The sequence below is a fragment of the Elephas maximus genome, chromosome X (genome assembly GCF_024166365.1).
Source record: "Elephas maximus indicus isolate mEleMax1 chromosome X, mEleMax1 primary haplotype, whole genome shotgun sequence".
Lineage (NCBI taxonomy): Eukaryota > Metazoa > Chordata > Mammalia > Proboscidea > Elephantidae > Elephas > Elephas maximus.
The window spans coordinates 108,632,454-108,641,860 of record NC_064846.1 but is presented as its reverse complement, the minus strand read 5'-3'; positions in this window follow the sequence as shown (position 1 = coordinate 108,641,860).

Below are 9,407 nucleotides of genomic sequence, written 5' to 3'. Positions count from 1 at the left end.
CTTTATTTCCTCGTCTAGCCTAATTGCTCTGGCTAGGACCTCCAGCACAATGTTGAATAAGAATGGTGATAAAGGGCATCCTTGTCTGGTTCCCGTTCTCAAGGGAAATGCTTTCAGGCTCTCTCCATTTAGGATGATGTTGACTTGGTTTTGTATAAATGCCCTTTATTATGTTGAGGAATTTTTGTTCTATTCCTATTTTCCTGATAGCTTTTATCATGAATGGGATTTCCACTTTGTCAAATGCCTTTTCCGCATCAATTGATAAAATCATGTGATTCTTGTCTTTTGTTTTATTTATGTGATAAAAAAAAATTTTTTTTACATTAATTGTTTTTCTAATGTTGGACCATTCCTGCATACCTGGTATGAATCCCACTTGGTCCTGGTGAATTAGTGTTTTGATATGTTGTTGAATTCTATTGACTAGAATTTTGTTGAGGATTTTTGCATCTAAGTTCATGAGGGATATAGATCTGTAATTTTCTTTTTTTCTGGTGTCTTTACCTGGTTTTGGTATCAGGGATATGCTGGCTTCATAGAATGAGTTAGGTAGTATTCTGTCCTTTTCTATGCTCTGAAATACCTTTAGTAGTAGTGGTGTTAACTCTTCTCTGAAAGTTTCGTAGAGCTCTGCAGTGAACCTGTCCGGGCCAGGGCTTTTTTTTTTTTGTTGTTGTTGTTGGCAGTATTTTGATTACATTTTTAATCTCTTCTTTTGTTATGGGTCTATTTATTTGTTCTACTTCTGTTTGTGTTAGTTTAGGTAGGTAGTGTGTTTCTAGGAAATCATCCATTTCTTCTATGTTTTCAAATTTGTTAGAGTACAATTTGTCATATTATTCTCATATGATTCTTTTAATTTCAGTTTGGTCTGTTGTAATATCGCTCATCTCATTTTTTAGTAGGGCTATTTGCTTCCTCTCCTGTTTTTCTTTTGTCAGTTTGGCCAATGGTTTATCAATTTTGTTGATTTTTCAAAGAACCATCCTTTGGTCTTCTTAATACTTTCAATTGTTTTTCTGTTTTCTATTTCATTTAGTTCTGTTCTAACTTTTATTATTTGTTTTCTTCTGGTGCCTGAGAGTTTCTTTTGTTGCTCTCTTTCAATTTTTTCAAGTTGTAGGGATAATTCTTTGATTTAGGCCCTTTCTTCTTTTAGGATATGTGCATTTATTGATATAAATAGACCTCTGAGCACCGCTTTTGCTGTGTCTCGAAGGTTCTGATAGGAAGTGTGGTCATTCTCATTGGATTCTATGAATTTCTTTATTCCATCCTTCATGTCTTCTATAATCCAGTCTTTTTTGAGCAGGGTATTGTTCAGTTTCCAAGTGTTTGATTTCTTTTCCCTGCTTTTCCTGTTATTGATTTCCAGTTTTATGGCCTTATGGTCAGAGAAGATGCTTTGTAATATTTCAATGTTTTGGATTCTGCTAAGGCTTGCTTTATGACCTAATATGTGGTCTATTCTAGAAAATGTTCCATGTGCTCTAGAAAAGAAAGTATACTTGTTTGCTGTTGGGTGGAGTGTTCTGTATATGTCTGTTAGGTCAAGTTGGTTGATTGTGGATTTAGATCTTCCATGTCTTTATTGAGCTTCTTTCTGGATGTCCTGTCCTTCACCGAAAGTAGTGTGTTGATGTCTCCTACTATTATTGTGGAGCTATCTATCTCACTTTTCAATTTTGGTAGAGTTTGTTTTATTTATCTTGGAGCCCTGTCATTGGGTGCGTATTTAATATGGTTATATCTTCTTGGTATATTTCCCTTTAATCATTACCTAATGTTCTTCCTTATCCTTTCTGATGGATTTAACTTTAAAGTCTATTTTGTCAGAAATTAATATTGCCACTCCTGCTCTTTTTTGATTGTTGTTTGGTTGATATATCTTTTTCCATCCTTTGAGTTTTAGTTTGTTTGTGTTTTTAAGTGTAAGGTGTGTCTCTTGTAGGCAGCATATAGACGGATCTTGTTTTTTAATCCATTCTGCCACTCTTTGTCTCTTTATTGGTGCATTTAGTCTATCTACATTAAGCGTAATTATGGATAGGTATGAATTTAGTGCTATCATTTTGATATCTTTTTTTGTGTGTTGTTGACAGTTTCTTTTTCCCACTTAATTTTATGTGCAGAGTAGGTTATCTTTATATACTGTCCTATCCTCTTATTCTTTTTTGTCGATTTAGTTTCTGCTGAGTCTGTATTTTTTCTTGTATTTTATTTTAATGTGCAGGGTAGTTTGTCTCCTTTGTGTTTACCTTATTATTTACCCCTATTTTTCTAAATTTAAACCTAACTTTTATTTCTTTGTATTGCCGTATCTTCCTCTCCATATGGAAGATCTATGATTACATTTCTTAGTCCCTCTTTATTGTTTTAATGTTGCCTTCTTTTATATAATAAAATCGCTGTCACCCTGTTTTGAGCTTTTTTTCTTTTTATTAATCTTGACTTTTTTTTTTTTTTTTTATTTCCCTGCCTGGGTTGACTTCTGATTGCTCTGCCCAGTGTTCTAGTCTTAAGTTGACACCTGATATTATTGGTTTTCTAAGCAAAGAACTCCCTTTAGTATTTCTTGTAGTTTTGGTTTGGTTTTTACGAATTCCCTAAATTTCTGTTTATCTGGAAATGTCCTAATTTCACCTTCATATTTAAGAGAGAGTTTTGTTGGTTATATGATTTTTTGCCGGCAATTTTTTTCCTTCAATTTTTTAAATATGTCATCCCTTTGCCTTCCTGCCTACATGGTTTCTGCTGAGTAGTCCAAGCTTATTCTTATTGGCTCTCCTTTGTAGATGACTTTATGTTTATCCCTAGCTGCTCCTAAAATTCTCTTTTTATCTTTGGTTTTGGCAAGTTTGATTATAATATGTCTTGGTGACTTTCTTTTAACATCTACCTTATGTGGAGTTCGATGAGCATCTTGGATAGATATCTTCTCATCTTTCACGATATCAGGGAAGTTTTCTGCCAACAAATCTTCAACAATTCTCTCCGTATTTTCTGTTGTCCCTTCTTGTTCTGGTACTCCAATCACTTTTAGGTTATTTCTCTTGATAGAGTCCCACATGATTCTTAAGGTTTCTTCATTTTTTTTTAATTCTTTTATCTAATTTTTCTTCAAATATATTATTAGTGCCAAGTGATTTATCTTCAAGTTCAGAAATTCTGGCTTCTACTTGCTCAGTTCTGCTCCTCTGACTTTCTATTGCATTGTCTACTTCTGTAATTTTATTGTCAACCTTCTGAATTTCTGATTGCTGTCTGTCTATGGGTTTTTGCAGCTTATTAAATTTTTCATTATGTTCCTGAATAATCTTTGTAATTTCTTTAATTGCTTTATCTATGTGTTCCTTGGCTTGTTCTGCATATTGCCTCCTTTCCTTCCTGATGTCTTCAAGGGTTCTGTATATTAATCTTTTGTATTCTGGCTCTGGTAATTCCAGAAATGCACTTACATGTAGAAGATCCCTGGATTCTTTGTTTTGAGAGCTTGCTAAGGTGATCATGGTCTGTTTCTTTATGTGACTTGATATTGACTGTTGTCTCCAAGCCATTTATACCAAAAGCAAAAAACCCAGTTCCGTCAAGTCGATTCCGACTCATAGCAACCCTATAGGACAGAGTAGAACTGCCCCATAGAGTTTCCAAGGAGCGTCTGGGGTATTTGAACTGCTGACCCTTTGGTTAGCAGCTGTTGCACTTAACCACTACACCACTAGCGTTTCCATCTATAAGTTATTTTATTAGTTTATGCTTGCTTACTGTGTCGTAGCTTCTTACTTTGTATTGTTCTGATATACCCAAGTGAATTGTTTGAGCAAGCTAGCTTGATTATTTTCGCCTTTGGAGCTCTGAACTCCTGTCCCCATATGGCTAGAACTGTTATCAGGTATATCAGCCTAGGAGTCCATTCACTTTTCTTGTATGAATTCAGCTCAGGTGTCCAGGTAGCTGATCATCAAGTGTGTGGTACAGGCTCTGTCCTACAGTCTTAGAGGGGCAGGGGTGATTGGTGCATGTATCGGTATCTGATTGCAGCAGGAGGTCACACTCTGAACAAGGCAGGGGGCTGAGAACTGACCCCCAAGTGTTTCTGAGGAAAGTGCATCCCTGTTCCCTAGAGTGTGCATGTAGGTGCATTCTGCAGATGGACCATGGGCACCCAAAATTTTCGGTTGCAAGCGCCGGGAGGTACCAGTTATCCTTGGATCCCTGTCACAGGTGTCTGGGTGACCTGAGTGGAGCTACCAGTCCTTAGGTCCCTGATGTGGGTAGGTGAGGACCTTGTTTAATAGGCAAAGCAATGTCAAACATCAAACACCCACCTCTTCACCGCACAGTTGAAATGGTTGGAGTCTGCCAACAAGGGCCTATTCTTCTGAAATAGGCCCACACAAGTCCAAGCAGAAGGGAAAGGTGCTCAAATTCCACGGACCATTTATGCCTGGACAGGAACCGCTTCTGTCATGAGCTCTCCTGGTTAGTGGAGCTGGCAAATTATCTTTTCCTAAATCACAAATTTTTCCTTCTCCAAGGTTGGGAGGATGGCTCTAGGTGCTCAACAGGGCCTATCTCAGGCCCAGGGAATTCTGCTGCTGAAGCCTGCTTGGGGGTTGGGGGCGCGGTAAAATATACGCAAGTAATTAGCTTTTGCTGAGGGTGCCGTTCTTCTCTGGTTCCAGAGGTGTGAGTAGACTGTGTGGCTGGCTGCGTCTCCCTGAGGAAACTGCGGCCAAACCCTAGCACCACTCCACTGCTGCCACCACTCTGGGAACGGTGCCTGAGGGCTTTCCATGATTCAGGTCCGGTAATTCTTCTTTGCTTCTGAATGGTCCCTTCCTCCTCCTGCCCCTCAGTTCATTTTCTTAGCTTGCCTTCGAAGCTCAGGGCTCCCAGCTTGTCACAAATATATTTGTTTCACTTTTTTTGGGGGGGGTCTTTGTTTTAAAGAGGGCTCGCCGGAAGCGTCTGTCTATTCTCCCAATTTGGCTCCACCTCCAGGGATATTTTGAAAGCTGCCAAAAATAGCCTCAAGGCTTCAGTTGCAGAATTGCAGGGCCAGGACACTGACTGACTGAACATTGGAACCCACAGTCTTTGCCAAGTTCTCACCCCAGGCTCTATCCTCTGACTGAACAAGCCAGTTTTCCCTCCTTCTTACTTAACGGTCTCCTAGAGGGCCCCACCCAAGCCTGGAAATTTCGAATTTAGCCTTAAGTCTCCATCACTAACTCCTCTGGAGAGAGAGAGCCCAGGATACAGCAGCTTATCTTCTTTGAAGGTTCCTGTGAGCTCTGGGATATGAGAGAAAGTGAAACAAAGACAAAGACAGGGAGAGGGTAAGACTGAGAAACACATGCACAGAAGTCAAGAAGCAAAAAGAGATACTGACATGAATATTAGGAAGAAATGAGGAAAGACATAGTGATAGGGAAAGACACAGAAAAGATAGACCAAAACAGAGTCTGAGAGACTGGGGCAAAGAAGGAGAGAGACTCAGAGGTAGAAAAGAAAGCAGAGGGCAATAAAAAAAGCAGAGAGAAGGCAGAAAAGAGATATATAGAGTGATGGACAGACAGGAAGAAGGGAGAGTGGAAGCCAGAGAAGAGAGGGAGCTTCAGTTCCTTCTCCTATCCTAGGCCCCTGCATCAAGTCAATAGCCTATGGCTAGAATCCTAGGCTGAGCCTTGGGGTAGTCTCTGCAGAATCTGTTGACCTAAGGATGCTGATGGAGGACATCATAGACAGGGGGACTGTCTTAGGCTGGGTTCTCTAGAGAAGCAAAACCAGCAAAGCTTCACTGGTATATACATACATGCATACCTACATACACAGAGACAGAGAGAGAGAAATTTATATCAAGGAAACAGGTCACGCAGTTGTAGAGACCGACAAGTCTGTTGGTCAGGCTGGAGGCTTCTCCTGAGTCATGTAGCTGCAGGGGCTGGCAAGCCCAAGATTGGTAGGTCAGACAGCAGGCTGCTGGCTTACAGACTGCGGAGGCTGACAAATTTCAAGATTGACAGATAAGCTGCTAGCTCAAGTCCCAAGAACTGGAGGTCAGATAAACAGGAACCAGCTGTAGGATCCAGGGTGAGCAAAAGCCAGAGACCGTTGCCAGAAAGACCACATGTACTGGATGCAAGCCACTCTCCCAAGGAAACTCCCTTTCAACTGACTGCCTGCTGACAGCAGATCTCATCATTAAACTGATTACGTTATATCAGATCTCATTATGGAGGTGATTACATCATTACATACCTGCCAAAATACTTTGTAAATGCCAAACTACTGAGAATCATGGCTCAGCCAAGTTGACACACAACCTGAATCATCACAGGGACCAAGGTCAGCATCTGAGTAAGCCCAATTAGCCCTTATATTTGGATGGTCCTGTTGTTGTTTTTAGGTGCTGTTGAGTCAGTTCTGACTCACAGTGACCCCATGTACAACAGAATGAAACCTTGCCTAGTCCTGTGCCATCCTTACAATCTTTGTTCTGCTTGAACCCGTTGTTGCAGCCACTGCATCAATCCATCTCGTTGAGGGTCTTCCTCTTTTTTCACTGGCCCTCTACTTTACCAAGCATGTTGTCGTTCTCCAGGAACTGATCCATCCTGATAACATGTCCAAAGTATGTGAGACATAGTCTCGCCATTCTTGCTTCTAAGGACCATTCTGGTTGTACTACTTTCAAGACAGATTTGTTCATTCTTTTGACAGCCCATGGTATATTCAATATTCTTCACCAACACCACAATTCAAAAGCATCAATTCTTCTTTGGTCTTCCTTCATTGTCTAGCTTTCACGTGCATATGAGGCAAATGTGTCAGGCACACCTTAGTCCTTAGAGTGACATCTTCACTTCTCAACACTTTAAAGAGGTCTTTTGCAGCAGATTTGTGCAATGCAATGTGTCTCTTGATTTCCTGACTGCTGCTTCCATGGATGTTCATTGTGGATCCAAGTAAAATGAAATGCTTAACAACTTCAATCCTTTGTCTATCATGATGTAGCTTATTGGTCCAGTTGTGAGGATTTTTGTTTTATTTATATTGAGATGTAATCCATATTGAAGGCTGTGGTCTTTGATCTTCGTTAGTAAATGCTTCAAGTCTTCTTCACTTTCAGCAAACAAAGTTGTGTCATCTGGTGTCGCAGGTTGTTAATGAGTTTTCCTCCAATCCTGATGACTGTTCTTCATATAGCCCAGCTTCTCGGATTATTTGCTCAGCATACAGATTGAATAAGCATGGTGAAAGGATGCAACCCCGACACACACCTTTCCTGACTTTAAACCATGCAGTATCCCCTTGTTCTGTTCGAACGACTGTCTTGGGATCTATGTACAGGTTCTCAGGAGTACAATTAAGTGTTCTGGAATTCCCATTCTTTGAAATTTGTTATGATCCACACAGTCGAATGCCTTTGCATAGTCAATAACACACAACTAAACATCTTTCTGGTATTCTGTGCTTTCAGCCGGGATCCATCTGACATCAGCAATGATATCCCTGGTTTAATGTCCTCTTCTGAATCCAGCTTGAATTTCTGGCAGTTCCCTGTTGATATACTGCTGCAACCGCTTTTTTTTTTTTTTTTAGTTTTATCTTATTTTACTTTATTTTTATTGTGCTTTAAGTGAAAGTTTACAAATCAAGTGAGTCTCTCATACAAAAATTTATATACACCTTGCTACGTACTCCTAGTTGCTTTCCGCCTAATGAGACAGCACACTCCTTCTCTCCACCCTGTATTCCCTGTGTCCATTCAGCCAGCTTCTGTCCCCCTCTGCCTTCTCATCTCCCACCCAGACAGGAGCTGCCCACATACTCGCATGTGTCTACTTGAGTCAAGAAGCTCACTCCTCACCAGTATCATTTTCTGTCTTATACTTCAGTTAAATCCCTGCCTGAATCTTCAGATTTGGGAATGGTTCCAGACGTAGGCTAAGAGAAGGTCTGGGGACCATGACCTCCGGGGTCCTTCTAGTCTCAGTCAGACCATCAAGTCTGGGCTTTTTATGAGAATTTGAGGTCTGCATCCCTCTGCTCTCCTGTGCCATCAGAGATCTCTGTTGTGTTCTCTGCTAGGGCAGTCATCAGTTGTACCCAGGTACACAGTCTCTGATTTATGTGGCCCCTTCTGTCCTTGGACTCATAAATAACTTGTTTCTTTGGTGTTTTTCATTCTCCTTTGTTCCAGGTGGGTTGAGACCAATTGATGCATCTTAGATGGTGCTTGCTAGCATTTGAGACCCCAGATGCCACTCACCAAAGGGGGTGCAGAATCTTTTCTTAATAGATTTTATTATGCCAGTTGACCTAGATGTCCCCTGAAACCGTGGTCCCCAGGCCCTTGACCCTGCTACTCTGGCATTTGAAACGTTAGGTTTATTCAGGAAACTGCTTTTGATTTTGTCTGGTTGTGCTGATATCTTCTGTATTGTGTATTGTCTTTCCCTTCACCTAAAATAGTTCTTGTCTACTATCTAATTAGTGAATACCCCTCTCCCTCCCTCCCTACCCACCCTCATAACCATCAAAGAATATTTTCTTCTCTGTTTAAACTATTTCTTTAGTTCTTATAATAGTGGTCTCATGCAATATTTGTCCTTTTGCAACTGACTAATTTCACTCACCATAATGCCTTCCAGATTTCTCCATGTTATGAAATGTTTCATGGATTCATCACTGTTCTTTATCAATGCATAGTACTCCATTGTGTGAAACCAAACCGAAAAACCAAACCCAGTGCCGTCGAGTCGATTCTGACTCATAGCGACCCTATAGGACAGAGTAGAATTGCCCCATAGTTTCCAAGGAGCGCCTGGCAGATTTGAACTGCCAGGCTGCTTTGACTACTCTGCTGTTATAATAAATAGGTTCTCAAATCAGGTAACCCTTTGGTTAGCAGCCATAGCACTTAACCACTACGCCACCAGGGTTTCCCTATTGTATGAATATACCATAATTTATTTATCCATTCATCCATTGATGGGCACCTTGATTGCTTCCGTCTTTTTGCTATTGTAAACAATGCTGCAATGAACATGGGTGTGCATATATCTGTTCATATAAAGGCTCTTCTTTAGAATATATTCGAAGGACTGGGATTGCTGGATCCTGTGGTAGTTCTATTTCTTGCTTTTTAAGGAAGCACTAAATTGATTTCCAAAGTGCTTGTACCAATTTACATTCCCACCGGCAGTGTATAAGTGTTCCACTCTCTCCACAACCATTCCAACATTTATTATTTTGTGTTTTTTGGATTAATGCCAGCTTTGTTGGGGTGAGATGATATCTCATTGTAGTTTTGTTTTGCTTTTCTCTAATGGCTAATGACCCTGAGCATTTCCTCATATATCTGTTAGCTGCCTGAATGTCTTCTTTACTGAAGT